At 43.9% G+C, this 20,453-nt stretch overlaps 1 protein-coding gene across 1 annotated transcript in view; it reads left to right on the top strand.

The window, feature by feature from the left end:
• TMEM150C (transmembrane protein 150C) overlaps positions 1–20,453 on the top strand; it is a 378,392-nt gene that overhangs the window by 206,642 nt on the left and 151,297 nt on the right. The window lies entirely within an intron of this gene.

Consider the following 20,453-nt stretch of genomic DNA (forward strand, 5'->3'; position numbering starts at 1 on the left):
AAAGAAAGCTGCTGATGGTACCTATATTTTCTGATTTTTCGAGCAGCACCACTTCGAACCCAAATGTCCTTTCTCATGTCCTTGTTGAAGTGATCCTTCATCGAGCGCCAACGGACTTTTGTTCTCTTCACTGTGAAGGGGGAAAAAGGAGAAAAATAATTGTAAAGCAATGCACCAACAGGTTCACTGCCACTTCAGACCACATTGCAATACTTACCAAAATCCTTTCTGGCATGTGGCGTGGCACAGTCCCAATTATCCAGCATCGATGCTGCCACAGTCGTTGGATCAAGGCTGATTCCGATAACGGGGGTCCCACAACACTGCTCGCTCTTGCACAGCTTGAATAAGTAGTATGTCACGCTGTCCTTCCTCACGTTGTGGAACCTATAGATGAAATATGGAAAAAGAATTTGTAAGTAATACTGAAAAAAATTCAATTACAACTCTGATAAAGACTACTTACATCCCGTCTTTCCTCCTCAGCAACTTGAGGCTGACAACCCTGGGAAGATTCATTTCCACTTGACTGCTCCTGCTCTTCCGCACTGGAAAGTTCCTGTAAAGAAAATACATGATTTACCACATGTATAGTATTGCCAGTCAATACATACCAATCAGTATATCAAATGTGATTACATAATCACTGTCATGTCCAGTTTCAGAAGCTTCAGTGGAGGACATGTTGGAATAGCAGGCAGCAGTCAAGTGAAACACTAGAGAAAATAAAAGATAAGAAAAATTAAACTTGGTAAGAGCCAAACATAATGTAACCAAAAAAAAAATTGGACAACAATACTTACATTACATGCAGTAGTCCAACAGCACAGCAGTCAGGCAGCACAGGACAGCAGCACAGCCCCAGGACAGCACCAACAGGACAGCAGAAACAGGACAGCAGCACCAGGAAGGCAGCTCCAGGACGGCAGCACCAGGAAGGCAGCTCCAGGACGGCAGCACCAGGATGGCAGCACCAGGACGGCAGCACCAGGAAGGCAGCACCAGGAAGGTGGCACCAGGACGGCAGGACCAGGAAGGCAGCTCCAAAAAGGCAGCTCCAGGAAGGCAGCTCGGGACCAGATCAGTAAACAGTCTACAAGGAACAGAAAGAACAATTAGTACAGAGTGCAGAATGCAAAGACAGAAAGACAGACAGACATTTTCAAAGCTTCTATACTTACATCCAGTGTATTGTGCTCAGATCCAGAGTCTTGAGATGAATGAACTTGCTGTGTCTTCACCACCTTTTATACCCCTTTTTTGGAGGTGTGGCTGAAAACAACTTCATGGACAGGTTCAGTCTGAAGTACGCATGCGTTTTGAACGCATGCGTATGCATGTCCTTGCATTCCAATGCGTTCCCATAGACAGTAATGCGTTGTTTTGACGCACTCTTCCGCATGCGCATGCCTGCGCATATTTGATGGATTTTTGACGCCTCAAAAATGCAACATGTTGCATTCGCCGCACACCATGAAACGACGCATGCATACGCATCCGCATGCGAACGTTCCTGCGTATGCCTGCATACACCATGTTAAAGATTTTTGGAGCTTTGTGTGAAATGATCAATGTTTTGCTTTTTGCTTCATTCTCTTTTGTGTTTTTTCAATTAAGACAAATTAAATAAAGATAATAATAACAAAGAATTTGTGTTTGCGATTATTTTCAGGAAGAAACTGAGTATTATCTGACAGAATTGCAGGGGTGTCAATACTTTTGGCCACAACTGTAGGTTTTAATCTGGTACCATGCATCAGCCTTGCATCACTAATTTGCCACAAATGTCTGGTGCAAAGTAAGCTAGTTAATAGGTGATAGAACCTAGGATAAAAAGAACAAAATGAGCAAATAATCTGTAGTAAGTAAATACAGTATATAAATAGTAAAAATAGATGTAAATAAGATAGGGTGTTCGCTAACACCAGGGGTGCAGCTATTGTAGGTAACAGCAGGTACGCAGGATGCAGTGACGAGACGCAAGACTGAGTTGAACTTTGGCTAGAGAACTTTTATAAATTTAAGCCGCTAGGGCTATGCTAAGCAACCAAAAACAATAACAGCTATTGTCCACGCAGGGACTCTGCACAAACAAACACTTACAAAGAGAACACGACTAATCCGGCAAAAGCCGGTTGCTATAGGGCCGCGATATGGCCGACTACGGGTCCTTATTTCCTATAGTGTCACTTATCTGTCCTGCCGTCCCTCGGCGTCTCTGATGAGGCTGTGTTGGTGTCGGAGCCGCTGGGCCCAGCTGCTGAAGATCTGTCGTAGTCTTCGGGCGCCCCAGTGCCCAGGAGGAGTTAGGGCACAACAGGCCCTGAGGAAGTCCTTTGATGAGGCCGCAGCCGCGGGCTGGAGTGAAGCGGCAGCGGCTGCGAGGGGCGGCGGATAAGCCACAACAGGCTGGAGCACAGCGGTAACAGCTGCGGACGACCGTGGGCAGGAAGTGACCCCGGATTGGAGTGAAGCGACAGTATCTTGTTGGTAGGATCAGCGCTTACTCTCCGCAGGCCACTGTAAGTCTCCCCTCTGCCGATGGTCTCCTCTCTGGTCACCGTCTGTCACTCTGGCTCTCTCAAACTCCCACGGTCTCTTGCTTCATGTCTGCCGTTCCGCCAACTGACTCCCCTGCGCGCTCCCTGTCCCTTTTATGCTCGCCCCTCCCCTTGCTGTCCTGTCACTCCGAGCAGTCCCGCCTCCTCCTCCGTTCCCCGGGTACTGTTCCCTTAGGAACCTAGATGGCGGTCCTCTTGGTTCCGGCCCTGACACTCTGCGGGGGCCCTCCTCCCTACACTATAATGAGACAAGTTGAGCATTTTGTCTCAGGCGGCAGGGAGACAGAGAGCGGCAGCCGCCCTGCAGTCAGATAACATGGATCCGGCAATTCTATTTGTCAGGGCTCATACTCACTTGCAAGAGACTCGCACGAGTCTTTCGCATGAAAACCTGGCACTGCTGCCAGCACTCAGACCGGAGAATGCGGCTACATGTATTTCTATGCAGCTACACGCTCTGGTCCGAGTGCCAGTGGCAGTGCCAGGTTTACATGCCAGAGACTCGCAAGAGCTCGCAAGTTAGTATGAACCCTTAGTGTGAGTCACTGTGTGAGAAGAAGATAACAGAGAAGAGCTACGGGACTCAGGAAGGAGGACGGGAGAGGAATCTGCCTGACTACTTTCACTTTTAATATAAACTGCAGTTGGCTCTGCCATCCCCACCCCCTCCTGTAGCCCTGAAAGTGTGATTGGCCATCTACCACTCTGAAGCAAGTAACTGTGTTCATCACATACCTGACCTTCAGAAGATAAATGTTCCCTCTTCTATTCTCTAGGGGTGGAACAGGGCGTGCTCTCCTCGGTAGTAATGAGTCCTCATGGTTGTGTTACCTTACACACCATGCCCTCACAGTCTGCAGCTTTGTGAAGGGACAGACTGCTCACAGGACATGGTGACCAAGCACAACACCAGCTCCTGACCTCCGTGCAACTTCAGGTAACTTTTCAGCTGATATACTGGCTGCTTTATGTAGGGTACAGTGCAGAGTGTGTAGTATACAGTGTATACCATTGATTTGTGTGTGATTACCATATGTCCCTGCAGTAGAATCCCACAGTTCATTTTATCCAAATTTCCACTCTGAATGGATCAGAGAAGAAAGGTGGGAAGTTTCCAGCAAACCATCTTTATAAACAGATATTGCAAATGCAGGTTATGTTGAGTTATGCACATTTGTACTTTTAGGCTAAGTTCACACGTACCGGAACTCTTGCGGAAATTACCGCGAGAATTCCGGAATTCCATTCCGCGGGAAAATCGCATTTTAAATTCCCGCGATTTTCCCGCGGAAAAACTAGCATTTTGCAAGCGTATTTAGCTTGCAAAATGCTAGCATTTTCCAAGCGATCTGTAGCATCGCTTGGAGAACTGATTGACAGGTTGGTCACACTTGTCAAACATAGTGTTTGACAAGTGTGACCAACTTTTTACTATGCAGCATCAGTAGTAAAAGATAAAATGTAAAAAAAAATAAAAAATGGTGTTATTCTTACCTTCCGACGTCCCACGCATCCGTTCCCAGAAATCCTTTGCGAAAATGCCCGCGATGACGTCCGTTCTCGCGAGATCGCGATGTCTCGCGGTTATTCGCGATGACGTCGCGCGAATGACCGCGAGACTTCGCGATCCCGCGAGAACGGACGCCAGCGCGGGCATTTTCGCAAAGGATTACTGGGAACGAGAGCGTGGAGAGAGGCGGCAAGGCTGCGCAGGACGCCGGAAGGTAAGAATAACAATATTTTTTATTTTAAATTCTATTTTTTACAGTGATATGGTACCCAAAGCCCGGAGGACAGTCTCCTCTCCTCCGGACCGTGGGTACCATCCGCAAATGTTCTGCTTACTTTCCGCATGGTGTGCACAGCCACATGCGGAAAGTAAGCGGAACAATGCATTCCTATGGGTGCGGGATCGCCGCGATTCCACAAAATTAATGAGCATGCTGCGGTTTTTACCGCAAAGCGATTCCGCCGCGGTAAAAACCGCAGCATTAGCACAGCATCGCGGAATCCCATAGGAATGCATGGGATGCTTATTTTTCGCGTTTTCGCGGCAAAATTGCGCGGTTAAAACCGCCGCGGAAACTCGAAAAAAACGCCACGTGTGAACTCAGCCTTATGGTAACTTTTCCAACCCATATTTACCAACTTTTAGATCATACAACTAAGGCTGGTTTCACACTTGCACATTTTTAAATCTGTGGGCATACAGGAAAACCCTGTAAGCTCACGGATTACCACCCAATAAAACAAACAGGATGCTGCAAGCAGCATCCATTTAATCTTTTATGGATCTGTAGGATCCATAATGACACCCCCCCCGGTGGCGTGTCATTTAGAGCTGCATCCCTGTACATGTACAGTTCATGCGTCATAGCCGGATGTATGGATCCACCGGGGTTTGTACTGTCCAGCTGTTTCCGTGCCCACAGGCACCCGTTGTAAATTTTCACATGGTGCTACGGATCATTGTGGATCCACGGCATCACGTTATTTTTCGCAGAGACCAAAAACGCATTTCAATGCAGATTTTGTCTCCATGAAAAATACATTTTGCCATGGATCCACACAGACTAGGGAAAAACGGTGACACCTGGATGCACATGCAAGTGTTTCCATCCCCATTGAAAGTCAATGGGGCCGAAAGCTGATCCGTGTGCATCCAGTTTGTGACGGATGTACACGCATAGAAAAATATGCAAGTGTGAAACCATAAGAGTTAAGTGACTGTCTCTCCAAGTTCACCACCAAAAATGTTACCCATAGAAACACAGCTTTTCAGGAGCGGACTCAGACAGAAGCGAGCCCTATGCAAGAACAATATAAGGGATTTTTAGAGCCCAATAACTCATCATAATGCACAATTCCTCCGGCTTTGGACATAGACATGGACCCCCTTGCCTCTTCCTCATCCAATCCAGCAGGTTTCAGTGGGATTTGCTAATCTTTAGAAATCTGGGAGACAGGGGCACACCTATCATGAGGCGACCTGAATTGTTTGCTTCAGGTGGCTCCACCTGCTGGTAAACAGAGGGCGGCATCTGCAGGGGGCCTAGTGGTAGCACGGGCCCCCCGTGGATGCCACTCCCACTTCTATAGTTTGGATGAATTCTTCCTGGTGCCAGACACCGCTGTCTGACCTCTGCAGCTCAGCATGACGGGGAGTGATGACGTCATCACTGAGCGCCCCTGTACTGAGCTGTGCAGTACACACGCTGAGGAGAGCAGCAAGGAGAGATGTGCGTACCGTATTTACTTTTTTTTTGTAAATCCGTGAGTACACTGATGGAAGACTATTGGGATGGGCATGATAATATTTGGAGGACTATATTAAAAACTATGGGATGCATTATACTATATGAAAGACTATGGGGGTGCATTATTCTATATGGAGAACTATGGGGGTGCATTATACTATATGGAGGACTATGGGGGTGCATTATTCTATATGGAGAACTATGGGGGTGCATTATACTATATGGAAGACTATGGGGGTGCATTATACTATATGTGGGACTATGGGGGTGCATTATAGTATATGGAGGGCTATGGGTGGTGTATTATGCTATATGGGGGACTATGGGGGTGCATTATACTATATGGAGGACTATAGAGGGTGCAGTATACTATATGGGGAACTATGTGGTGCACTATGCTATATGGAGGACTATGGGGTGCATTATACTATATGGAGGACTATGTGGAGTGCATTATACTATTTGGTGGACTATGGGGTACTTTATACTATATGGAGGGCTGTGGGGTACATTATAATATATGAAGGACAATGGGGGTGCATTATGCTATACAGAGGACTATGGGGTGCAATATACTATATGGAAGACTGGGCGTGCAATATATTATAAGGAGGATTATGGGGTGCATTATACTATGTGGAGGACTATGGGTGGTGCATTATAATATATGGAGCCAATTATACTATATGGAAGCCATGATAATACTTGGAGTGCTATGACGCAGCCTTTATATTTTATAGAGGGCTATTTGATGGCTGTGTTGGGGGCCATTATACAGTGTGAAGAGGTGTAGGGGACATACTGTATGTAGGTCCATTATACTACATGGAGGGCTGTTTGAAGGTCACAGTTAGGGATCATACTGTGCCGGGGTAGTTGAGGGGGGCACAATAGGTTCATCATACAGTGTTTGCTGAGAGTACCGTGGAAGAATTCACTGGGGGGTTATACAGTGTTTGTGGGGCACTTTAGTTGGCATCTTACTCCTTGGGGGCAATGAAGAAGGAATGTAGGGCTTCAATAGGAGGAAAATTACTTTGTAAGGGTTGTAGAGTTGTGAGATATGTACCTATGTGACTCAGACAAATATATATTTTTTTTTTTTGGGGGGGAGACCAATTAGAACTTCTGCTATGGGGTCCCATGATTTCTATGTACGCCCCTGGTGCAGCATGCATTGTCCCCTTCACATTCGCCTTTGCAGCAGGACTGATTGGTCATAAGTTACACATCACATCCAATGCAGTACATACGGGTACATACAGACATCCAGCCATGTTTGTCCTGATCGGCGGTTGGTCAGTGGCACTCGTCCCCCTTTCCACTCTTGTGGGGAGGAGGACTCCCATAGAGTGACTGGGCCGGAACCAAGGGGACCGCCATCAGGGTTCCTGAAGGAACGACATCGGGGGGGCGACGAAGGGAAACAGACTACTGAAAGTGTCAGGGCTACAGGGGGCAGGGCGAGGATAAAAGGAGCAGGGAGCGCGCTCAGTTGTCAGTTGGCAGTGAGGCTGACAGGAGAGAAGAGTCTGTGTGAGAGAGACGGTGTAACGGGCGTTGTGGAGTTGAGAGACCATCAGGGGTCTGTGAGGGGTAAGCGACGTACTCACCGACAACTTACGAGTGCTCGACCCCTACCGGGAGCCGCCCGCCGTCCACATTCAGTCACAGCCGTTCCCGCTGTTCCTCGCTCCGTTGAGGCTGGTCCGTGACCCCCAGCCGCTGCTGTCACTACTCACCCACACTCTGCAGTGGCCTGGACACTGCCTCCTTGCCTTCACCCATGACTGCGGCCCTTCCACCACCAACCTCAGGGGACGCCTTCTCGCCATACGTCCTGTCTATAGAGGTACCCTAAGCGGAGGCCGGCCAACCGTCACCTTATAAACTGCAACATATCAGCGCTCTGGGAACAGGAGCCGGCACAGATCCTTCAGGGCCTGTTGCGCCCCAACCGCACAGATTCTTCAGAGCCTGTTGCGCCCCAACAGCACAAATCCTTCAGGGCCTGTTGTGCCCCAATGGCACAGATTCTTCAGGGCCTGTTGCGCCCCAACAGCACAGATCCTTCAGGGCCTGTCGAGCCCCAACCATCCCTGGATATCGGGGCACCAGGGCAGCCGCATCAGCGACCTCTAAACGGCCACGTCTGTGATCCTGAAAGATGCCTGGAAGGATAAGTTGGTTATAGGAAATAAGGACCCATAGTTTGGGCCGTACGTGGCCTAGGACACCCGGATTAGACGCAGTTTCGATAAGAAGAGTGTTGTTAGTGTTGAGTCCCTGCATGGACAGATTGTTGCTATTCCTTTTTGTTTGCTCAGCATAGCCCCAGTGGCTCCAATTTATAAACGTTGATTGCACAAACCACACTCAGTCTCATGTCTCATCACTGCATCCTGAGAACCTGCTGAACCCTACACTCTCACATCCCTTACCCCTGCTATTACCTCCGGACAGCCCCGTGTGTGGTGCTTGTGATTTGCTAAGCGTTTCGGGAGAAGGAGGCATGGTCTGTTGGGGAAGACGTTCCATTTTACCAGCTTAGTGCAGTGGCTGCTTGTTGATGCTCAGACTGCAGGTCGTTGTATGTGGTGTGTGGATGATGCTGCATGGTGGACATGTCTGACTAGTCAGTGCCAATCAGCCGCCACATTGGAGCTGTCCAGAGTTTTGTAAGCATGTGCTTGAGATAATAGGTTGGCAATTAGTGCTGCCTCCTGTGCTATAAGGAAGCAGGGCTGTGTCTGCCTACAGGGTCACCGCTCTGCAGCCATCATTGAGTGTCTGTATGCTTGTGGCAGGCCTGAAATTGCCATTAATGACCCTTGTTCTGGATACTTCTGTGTGGTTCTTGTATGTGCGGTGATGGCGCTGACATCCTTGTGTTCAGACATCTTTTTTCTATTTCTCTAAATTAAAATGTCCACTTTTGTACAAATTTTTACAGAATAGCTATAAATCTGTATGAACCAGATTAATTTCTACCGATTTTAAAAGTTTGATAAGGGGGGGGCACCGGTTTGCCGTTCGCCTCAGTCGCCAGAGAGGCTAGGTTCACCCCTGGCTGACATTATGTTGATTGAAGAGCATATTAGCCATCCCTCCCAACAAGGTGTATCCATTCAGGATGGACCCTAACTGTTGCAGTTAACCTTACTATGTGTCAGGAGACCTCAAAATGGACGGGTGCAGAACAGGACCCAGAACTGACTGTTCAGACACCTGGTCGTGGAATACCATGTAGACAAAATGCTAAGCCCAAAAAGGGAGAACCGCAACTCTGTTTGTGCAAAGTACACAAAACTAAAGCAACACCTGTAGGTGATGTTAACTTGAGACTGGATAGTGCATCAAATGTATCATCAAGCCTGATCCACTATGGCTAATGTATTGCATTTTAGGACTGTCTCATTTAAGTTCACACTGTCAGAAAATTTGGTAAATGTGGTTTTAGTAAATGTGCTCCATAGTGGTAAAGTAAGAAGGTATTTAGCGCAGAATTTTGGACCTAAAAACAACGTGATGACAAAAGGTTGAGATTCATGTTTAGAGTTTTATTGACGCACAAGCTAATGGAATAGCTCACTACATGCCATAGCAATCATAAAGCACACCGCTGTGGGACTCAGGAGTGGTAATAATCTGTTCTTTGGAGTGACAAGTTATGCCTTACCACCTGGCAGTCTGACAAATGAAGGTAGTTTCATGTCCAGATGACCAAATAAGTGGTCAATATTACTCTTGATGGAGGGTGAATGAATGAATGAAGCGTCTTTCTTCTGCATCATAATTGTCTAGTTTAATTCAAAATTAGTTGTGTGTTTTTCCAGATTGGATGCTATGTAGATGACCACTTTTGTGGTGTAAATTATAGTGAATATTTTGTGCTGTGCTAGACTGCGTTCTGGTTATAAAAACGGTTCAAGCTGGAATTAAAGTGACAAAAGCAACAAAATCTTTGTGCAACTGTGTTTAACAAAAATTCACCACTTTTTATTACCAGTTTTCTGAATTCTCCCTTAAATGTTTCGAAAATCTGCTTTGTCACTGGCTGCAGATTACAATAAGAAGCCATATCTTCAGAGTAAACAACCTTTCACCTGGTACCTGGTAATTCTCTGACTAAAAGAAAATGAAAGTGTCTATATCCGGGATTGCTTGCCTTTCTGTTGTGTTTGTTCATGTGTAAATTCTTTTTTTTTTCCTAGGTATTTTTAAAGAGAATCTGCCATCTCTCATGACACGTCTGTAGTGGTATTCCCTGTACAATAGCAATTCTGGAGCATTGTTTCTCTGAACTCTAGAATTATGGCGTTCCTTTGTTCTTTCTCCTAGAAATGTAGAAATAAATAGTCAGCTCTGGTTACCAATCTCCTTGTCAGTGGTGCCTGTTGCTATACAGTCTCACACTTTCCATTTAGAGCTGATGGTATCAGCTTGTGAAGGAGACCCCCTATTGACAAAGCAAAATGAGAACAACTAGTTGTGAATTTTCCTCTTCATGTCTAGGAGGGATAATGGAGGAAAAGCACAACATATAACGGTATGTACTCCCGAGATGTGATTTCATAGGTAGTCTGAGTACTTCTAAAGCTGGCAGGTCAGAAGAACTGATAGGCCATGATTGATTATTGAAATTTTATACTAATTTATACTTTCAGAGAAGCAATAGTCTTAAAGTGGTGTTACGGTCTAAACCGATAAGTCTGCAGGCACTCTGTGTGGCTGCAGACTTGTGAATCCCGCAGCACATGCACTGTGTGCTGCAGGGGTTTGCCGGTTTCAAACTGGGGAATGGAGGGTATGTTTGAGTTATCCATACCCCTGGCCAGTGGGCTCAGCTTCGATCCATACACTTGTATAGAGCCGAGGCCACGCCCCAACCAGTGACGCGGCCGACCAGTAGGTGTTGCTGACTAGAGGGCATAGCCTTGCTCCATACAAGAGTATGGAGAACGAGGCTAGACCCATTGGCTGGGAATATGTATAATTTATACATACCCTCTGTTCCTCAGTCTGATACCGGCGAATCCCCGCAACGCACTGTGTGACTGCAGACATATCAGTTTTGACCGGACAACCCCTTTAATTTGTACATGACGCTTAGTCAGTGAAGCTAGCTGCTGCCTACATCGTTCATGTCATCATTGAACTTCTTCTTTGAGAAAGGCTATAAATTATCAGCAATGTATCTGAGCTTGCTGTGAAGTATACAGACTATAAATGCAATGCTTGGCTATATCCAGCAGTCTCATAGACCATTAAAGGACTTGTGCATTACTCGGACAACACCATCTCAAACAGCATGTTTATCCTGAGTAAAATAACAAGACTATGGCTAGGGTCACATGTCAGTATTTTCTCTCACCCGAGAGAATGAAGCTGATTATGCTAATAACACGCTGATCAGAGTTTGATCACAGTGTGATCTCATTTTCTTGATGTAGAGAAGATGGAGAAAAATTTTTTTACATTTTTTCCATTCTGTCAGTCCTAGAAAATCGGACTGCACTCAGATGTCATCATTTTTACCACGGACTCACTGATTTTCATGTTGGATGCAAATTGGGCAATTTTTTTCCTCAGACAGACTCTGTCCAAGGAAAACATTGGACATTTGAACAGTCCCTCATTGGTCAGAGTGCGATCCGATGTATTGTCGGAAGCGAAACTACGGTCATCTGCACAAGTCATTATACTGACCTCCAGTGTCTGCGCCATTCCAGCGGTACGGCACTTGCTCTCCTGGGGCTCACGTTAGGATGTTTTGTCACACGAGCCCTGCACCTAATCAGTGACTGCTTCATCCTCCCCGCCTTCGGACGAATCAGACATCAAGAGGAAGTTAGTTCACATCCTCTTGATGTTTGATTTATCCCAATCTGAGGAGAGTTAACCCCAGTGCTGATTGGTTGCAGGGCTCACGTGACATAACAACGTGATGCAGGTCCCGCGAGAGTGAGAGCAGACACTGCTGGAACAACGCCGGCACTGAACTTGAACATAAATGTTATTTTACTAATGGCAAACCTGTTGATTGAGATTGGGTTGTCCAAGTAGTGGACAACCCCTTCAACTAACTCCTTTCTCACAAAGCCAATTTCCATATTTTAAATTTCTTTTTTTCCGATTATTTGGGGGGAAATTGTTTTTACAGTGCAATGTGTGATAAAAATAGCCAAGCAGTATGATTCTCCTCATCAGTACGAATATGGCGGTAACAAACATGTCCAGTTTTTATATTATTTTAGTAGTAAAAAAAAATAAAAAAATTTTAAGAAAAATAGTTTTTTGATTGTTTCACTATATTCCAATACCCATAACTTGTTAATTTTTCGTTCAGTAGAACTGTGTGATGACTTATCTTTTGCAGAACAAGAACACTTTTTTACTAATGCCATTTTGGGATAGATATGAAATTTGAATCACTTTTTACAGCATTTTTTGTGGATTTGCAGAGACTAAAAAAAATTTGCAGTTTTTATTTTTTTCTGTTGACATTGTTTACCATTTCTGTTAATTAATTTTATATTTTGATAAATTGGACTTTTCTGGGTGCAGTAATGCCACATGCTATATGTGTATTTTTGTCTTTTTCTTAATTATCATTATTTTTAATTGGGGAATTGATTTGAACCAGAAAGGGGTTAATGACTAGAGTAGAGGCCAAGCATGTGCACCTTGTGAGTGAAAAAAAAAAATTGATGGCACTCATCAATAGTTAAAAGCCATCTTCTTTATTTTGTAAAGACACTTTCAAAGACAATAGGCCATGAGGACATGCAGGCGGCGTGGCCAGTGATGGCCATGTGACCTTAATCATATGCTTCTACAGACCGAAAATTGCAGACATCTTCCTACCTGTAGAACCATATACTAATATGAACCTTTGGGTGAGTGCCATTAATTTTCTTCGTCATGTAATAATTGTCTTGACTGTTGGTAGTCAACGATAGCGCACCACTGCACCACTGTATAGCATATACAGGATGGGCCATTTATATGGATACACCTAAATAAAATGGGAATGGTTGGTGATATCAACTTCCTGTTTGTGGCACATTAGTATATGGGAGGGGGAAACTTTTCTAGATGGGTGGTGACCATGGCGATCATTTTGAAGTCAGCCATTTTGGATCCAACTTTATTTTTTTTTCTTTGGCATGTGGCACATCAAACTTATTGAGAATTTCCCAAGAAAACAATGGTGTGCTTGGTTTTCATGAGTTTCATGAGTCACCACCCATCTTGAAAAGTTTCCCCCCTCTCATATACTAATTTGCCACAAACAGGAAGTTGATATCACCAACCATTCCCATTTAATTTAGGTGTATCCATATAAATGGCCCACCCTGTACATTTCTACCTCAGTTTTCTTTTCTTTCCTGTGTCTGGCTAACTGACTTGTGTGTTTGGATAGTGCCAAGCCTGACTTCCTATAGTTGAAAAAGCATGTGTACCTCAGTACCATTCAAGAAGGGGCTACGAAGAGCCAAGTTCCTGAGGGGCGGCTTCATTAATCTGTAGGAGCCATCTGAAAACGACAAGAAGAATTTCACATATGTCAGCAGTAGTTTCAGATTTGTTTAATAGAAAAACTGAGAATTGCTGTCAAAGCCATTTCAGTTTTTTTCTATACCTGATGAAAAGCATTGTTTCATTTTTTGGGATTAAATAGGGTGTCTGAAGATTGAAATTTATGGTGCTCCTTAAGATAAAATTATTGGGACTTAGCTCTTAACCATTACATTCAGGTATTTCAGGTAATCCCATTGCCGCAAGCGTATAAAATTCAGGCTCTTACCATGTAGGCCACCATTACCAACATTTGTGAAGGAATAGCGGATTCTAAAGAGCCCACTGAATCTGAACGTGGTCCTCTAATAGTTAAGAACCCCCACTGTAACAAGTCAGTTAATTAACCCCTTAACCCCCCAGGGTGGTTTGCAAGTTCATGACCGGGCCAATTTTTACAATTCTGACCACTGTCCCTTTATGAGGTAATAACTCTGAAACGCTTCCATGGATCCTGGTGATTCTGACATTGTTTTCTCTTGACATATTGTACTTCATGTTAGTGGTAATTTCATTCAAATAACTTGCGTTTATTTGTGAAAAAAACGGAAATTTGGCAAAAATTTTGAAAATTTCACAATTTTTCAACTTTTTATGCCCTTAAATCACAGAGATATGGCACACAAAATACGTAATAAGTAACATTCCCCACAAGTTTACTTTACATCAGCACAATTTTGGAACCAACATTTTTTTTTGTTAGGAAGTTATAGGGGTTAAAAGTTGACCAGCGATTTCTCATTTTTACAACTCCATTTTATTTTTATGGACCACATCACATTTGAAGTCACTTTGAAGGGTCTATGTGATATAAGATATTCAAAAGTTACACCATTCTAAAAACTGCACCCCTCAATGTGCTCAAAACCATATTCAAGAAGTTTATTAACCCTTCTGGTGCTTCACAGGAATTTTTTGAACATTTAACTTTTTTCACAAAAAAAATACTTCAGGTCCAATTTTTTTTCATTTCACCAAGGGTAACAGGAGAAATTGGACTGCAAAAGTTATTGTGCAATTTGTCCTGAGTACGCTGATGCCTGATATGTGGGGGGGGGACCACTGTTCCGGCGCATGGCAGAGCACAGAAGGGAAGGAGCGCCGTTTGACTTTTTCAATGCAAAATTGGCTGGAATTCAGATCGGACGCCATGTCACGTTTGGAGAGCCCCTGATGTACCTAAACAGTGGAAACCACCCACTAGTGACCCCATTTTGGAAACTAGACCCCCCAAGGAACTTATCTAGATATGTGGTGAGAACTTTGAATCCACAAGGGCTTCACAGAAGTTTATAACGTACAGCCGTACAATTAAAAAATCATATTTTTTCCACAAAAATGATCTTTTCACCACCAATTGTTATTTTCCCAAGGGTAACAGGAACCTAAAAGTTATTGTGCAATTTGTCCTGAGTACGCTGATACCCCATATGTGGGTGTAAATGACTATTTGCGTGCATGGCAGAGCTCGGAAAGGAAGCAGCGCCATTTGACTTTTATGGCTGGAATTGAGATCAGATCCCATGTCGTGTTTGGAGAGCCCCTGATGTGCAAAAACAGTGGAAACCCCCCACAAATGACACCATTTTGGAAACTAGACCCCCAAGGAACTTCTCTAGATGTGTGGTGAGAACTTTGAACCCCCAAGTGCTTCACAGAAGTTTATAACGCCCAGGTGTGAAAATAAAAAAATCATATTTTTTTCCACAAAAATGATATTTTTGCCCCCAATTTTTTATTTTCCTGAGGATAACAGAAGAAATTGGACCCCAAAAGTTGTTTTGCAAATTGTCCTGAGTAGGCTGATACCCCATATGTGGGGATAAAATACTGTTTGGGCGCATGGCAGAGCTTGGAAGGGAAGGAGCACCATTTGACTTTTTCAACGCAGAATTGGCTGGAATTGAGATCAGACGCCATGTTGCGTTTCGAGAGCACCTGATGTGCCCAAACAGTGGAAACCCTCCAATTCTAACTCCAACCCTAACCCCAACACACCCCTAACCCTAATTTCAGCCCTAACCCTAGCCCTAACCCTAATGGGAAAATGGAAATAAATACATTTTTTTAATTTTATTATTTTTCCCTGACTAAGGTGGTGATAACGGGGGGTTTGATTTACTATTTATGGTGGGTTTCTATGGTTGGCAGCTGTCACACGCTAAAAGACGCTTTTTATTGTAAAAATAGTTTTTGCATCACCACATTTTGAGAGCTATAATTTTTCTGTATTTTGACCCTCCGAGTCATGTGAGGTCTTATTTTTTGCGGGACGAGTTGACGTTTTTATTGGTACCATTTTCGAGCACGTGACATTTTTTGATCGCTTTTTATTCTGATTTTTGGGACGCAGAATGAACAAAAACCAGCATTTCGAGAATTTCTTTTGAGGGGTGCGTTTACACCGTTCCGCGTACGGTAAAATTGATAAGGCGGTTTTATACTTTGGGTCAGTACAGTTACAATGATACCTTATTTATGTTTTTTTTATATTTTGGCGCTTTTATGCAATGAAAACAATTTTATATAAAAAATAATTATTTTTGCATTGCTTTATTCTGCGAGCTATAACTTTTTTATTTTTTCGCTGATGATGCTGTGTGGTGGCTCGTTTTTTGCAGGACAAGATGACGTTTTCAGCGGTACCATGGTTATTTATATCCGTCTTTTTTATCGCGCGTTATTGCCCTTTTTGTTCGGCGATATGATAATAAAGCATTATTTTTTGCTTAGTTTTTTATTTTTATTTTTTAAGGGGTTCGCTAAAGGGGTTAACTAATGGGACAGTTTTATAGGGTGGGTCGTTACGGACGCGGCGATACGAAATATGTATACTTTTATGTTTTTGTTTTCATTTCCAAAAAAATGAATTTATTAGGGAATACCATATTTTCTGGCGTATAAGACGGCCATGCATATAAGACGACCCCCCAACTTTTCCAGTTAAAATAGTAAATCTTCTTAAAAGTCGTGGGATCTTCTTATACGATTGTGTCATCTTATATGCCGGGTGCGTAGCAATCTTCATATGGCGGGGGAGTGATCGCGATGAAGAAGGGAGGGTGTAAGTGGAGTTATCATTCCCCTTTTACCTCATTGGTGGCAGCGGTGCTGCAGGTCTCTGTGCTGTGGGGATCGGCAGCTCCTCCATCTGCAGTGTGGCGGCTCTGTGCTGGGTGTCAGCGAGATCTGAATCTGAGCTCACGCGGGCTCCGGCGGCCATTTTCCCGGAGGCCGCCCCATCGCAGCAATGGAGCTGCCTGGGCCTCCGGGCTATGGGGAAATGCCGGAGGAGCCCCGACGCTGGACAGAGAGCCACCACAGCCACCCCCCAGCACAGCGCCTCCACGCTGGACAAACAGGAGCCGCCGCCGCCGAACCCCAGCACAGAGCTGCCGCACCGCTGCCACCAATGAGGTAAAAGGGGATGATAACACCACCTACACCCTCCCTTCTTCATCGGGACCACTCCCCCACCATATGCACTCGGCGTAAAAGATGACATCCAGCGTAAAAGACGACCCCCGACTCTTAAGCAGATTTTCAGGGGTTAAAAAGTCATCTTATACGCCGGAAAATACGGTATATAATTTTTTTAAATTTATTTAGCGATTTTTTTTTTTAACTATATTACATTGTCCCAGGGGGGACATCACTGTCATGTGACAGATCGCTGATCTGTCACATCACAGATCGCTGTGACAGATTATCGATCTGACACAGGCGCTTCACAGGCTTCCTCATGCCTGCACTCTGCAGGCAGTGAGGAAGCTGGCTCCCTGCAGGGAAGGAGATCCCCGGAGCAGCGCAGCACATCGCGCTGCTCCGGGAGTCTCAGGGAAGCATGCAGGGAGCCCCCTCCCTGCCGATGCTTCCCTAAACCCCGGATACACTGCAGTCGTCTTTGATCGCAGTGTGCCAGGGGTTAACTTGTCGGGGGCGGTCTGTGACCACGCCTGACACATAGTGCCGGGTGTCAGCTGTGATAATCAGCTGACACCCGGCCGCGATCAGCGGCGCTCACCCTGTGAGCGCCGCTGATCGCTATGACGTACTATCCCTTCCCTGGGAATTAAGTCCCAGGGCACATGGACGGGATAGTATGTCATATGGCAGAAAGGGGATACATTTCTTCCCTTCTAAATATTCCACTATCAACTGTGAGTGGTTTTATTGAGAAGAAGTGTTTTAGAACCACACCAACTCAATGTAAATGCACATAGTGCATAAAGGTCGCTAATGCTCTGCTAACTCATAAACTGGAGTGTTCCAAACCTGGCATTAACAGGAGCACAAAAGCTGTGTGCCGGGAACTTTATGGCATGGGTTTTCATGGCTGAGTAGCTGCTTGCAAGCATTACATCACCAGTCACAATGCCAAGCGTCTAATGGAGTGGTGTAAAGCTCCCCTGGCACCAACATCAGCAGATACATTCTTTGCCTGGGGCTGAGCTTCATGCATGTCAATCATCATGCCATATGGTTACATAATACTATACAATTCATTAGATAAGTAGTTAGGGTATGTTTTATTTATTCGGTGTAGTTTCTTTGTTTTAGCTTCCCTGATTTACATGCATGAAAACTATTACCTGTCTCAGCATATTTATTTATTTTACTCACTTATATAGTGAGAGCCTTTACTTCCTTCAGCGGTTTACAGACATTATCATCACAAAACCACCCAAACACAGGGAGAACGTACAAACTCTTTGCAGATGTTGTCCTTGATGGGATTTCAACCCAGGATCTCTATGCCTCAGAATACCAGTGTTAACCACTGAGCTACCATGCTGCCCATTATATGGATAAAGTATCAGGACCCCCGACACTTTACACCTGCAGGAGCTTTTATATCACCCATTCAAAATCAATCACCAGTAATATGGAGTTGATCACCCTGTTTCAGTTAAAACTGATTCCAATCATCTGGAAAGGCTTTTGCAAGATTTTGGAATGTTTGTGGGAATTTTACCCATTAATCCAGAAAAGCATTTATGAGGTCAGATAATGATTTTGCAATCTCCATTCTAATTAATTCCAAATGTTTTCAATGGGGTTGAGGTGAGGGCTCTGTGTGGGCACTCAAGTTCTACAATGAACTTATCAACCATGCCCATATGGACCTTAGTGCACAGTCAAGGAAACAGGACAAGATTTCTCCATACTGTACGAGGGTTCAAAATTTCTCAGTATGTAATGTAGTAAGATTTCCCTTCACTTGAGGTAAGGGACAACTTAAAAAAAACATTATCCCTCCTCTACCAAAGTTTGCATAAAGTTTTTCATCAGGTAACATTTTCCTGACATTCAACAAACTAATAGAATGCATACCAAAGTTCTGCATAAGATCCACAAATGAAAAAGTTGTTGATGCTATTAAAATATGTATCACTTTATTAACATGTCAATATGACTGTGTTAAATATGATTTATTCTACGGAGCGTTGTTTCTTTTGCTACCTTATAATGGAATAGTGGAGATGTCAGCAGCACACAGAGGATGACTATGAGGCAGTCAAGCGGATTTTCAAGGAGCTTTTGCAATTCATAGTTTCTCAAAAGAAAATGGTTGTCATATGAGTTGTCTAACTGTACTGTTGACTCTATTGAAAAATCAGGAGAAAAGGTTTCCAGGTAATTGAAGGGGAAGCACTTAATAAAATGACTTGGGCAAAATACTATTACAGTAATGACTTTTTGTACTGATTTAAGAACTGTAGAATTTGTCAGAGAACTCTGATTGGACTGCTGGAAAAAGAAAGGCTGTACAAATAGTTTTTAGTTGCTGCGTTTTGATTTCTTTTATTCTAGATAGATAGATAATAGATATATAGATGATAGATAGATATGAGATAGATAGATAGATAGATAGATAGATAGATATGGGATACATAGATAAATAGATAGATGTGTTTTGGGTCATTGTGATGCTGGAAGACCCAGTCTCGATCCATCTTCAATGCTCTTACTAGGTTGTTGACACCATCCATCCTTCCTTCAATACAGTGCAAACATACTGTCTCCTTTGCAGAAAAGCACCCCCAAAGAAATGATGTTTCCCCCACCATGCCTTGCGTGCCCTGCAGGATTTTAATCCATGATGGCGTAGTTTGTTACTAACAATAATGTTTGAGACTGAGGTTCTAGCTCTCTTCAGGTCATTGAACAGGTCCTCCCATGTAGTTCTGGCATTAATGACTTTTCTCAGAATCATCCTTACCCCAAGAGATGAGACCATGCATGGAGCCCCTGACCGAGGAAGAATTACAGTCATCTTGTGTTTCTTCCATTCTTCCATTTTCTAATAATTATGCCAACAGCTGTTGCCGTCTCACCAAGCTTCTTGCCTATTTTCCTGTAGCCCATCCTTAGACAGCTCTTTGGTCTTGGCCATGCTGGAGAGGTTGGAGTGTGATTGACTGAGTGTGTGGACAAGTGTCTTTAATACAAGTAATGAGTTCAAACAATACAGGTAATGAGTGCAGAGCAGGATGGCTTCTTAAAGAAAAACTAACAGGTCTGTAAGAGCCAAAATTCTTGCTGGTTGGTAGGTGATCAAGTACTTATTTGATTCAATAAATTGAAATTTAATTATATAAAAATCATATAATGTGATTTTCTGTTTTTTTTTTTTTGTTTTTTTTTTAGATTCTGTCTCTCACAGTTGAAGTTTACTTGCGATAGAAAATAACAGACCTCTCCATTCTTTGTAGATGGAAAAACTTGCAAAATCGGCAGTGTATCAAATATTTTTTTCCCACTGTAAATCCCCCATCCTGTATATGTCCCCCCTTCTACTACTGTTCTTTAATGTATAGAAAAAAAATAAAACATACTCACGAGGGGTGAGCACAGAAGTCATGGGGCTTCATAGCAGAAATATAATACACTCCCCATAGTCCTCCATATAATTTAATGCACAGCCCATAGTCCTCCCTATAGTATAATGCATCCCCATAGTCCTCAATATAGCATAATACAATCCTCATACTCCTAAATAAAGTATAGTGTGCCCTCCATAGATCTCCATATAGTATAATGCAATGTTTTT

Source organism: Dendrobates tinctorius, unplaced genomic scaffold (genome assembly GCF_039654945.1).
Source record: "Dendrobates tinctorius isolate UK_male_01 unplaced genomic scaffold, ASM3965494v1 ptg000011l, whole genome shotgun sequence".
Lineage (NCBI taxonomy): Eukaryota > Metazoa > Chordata > Amphibia > Anura > Dendrobatidae > Dendrobates > Dendrobates tinctorius.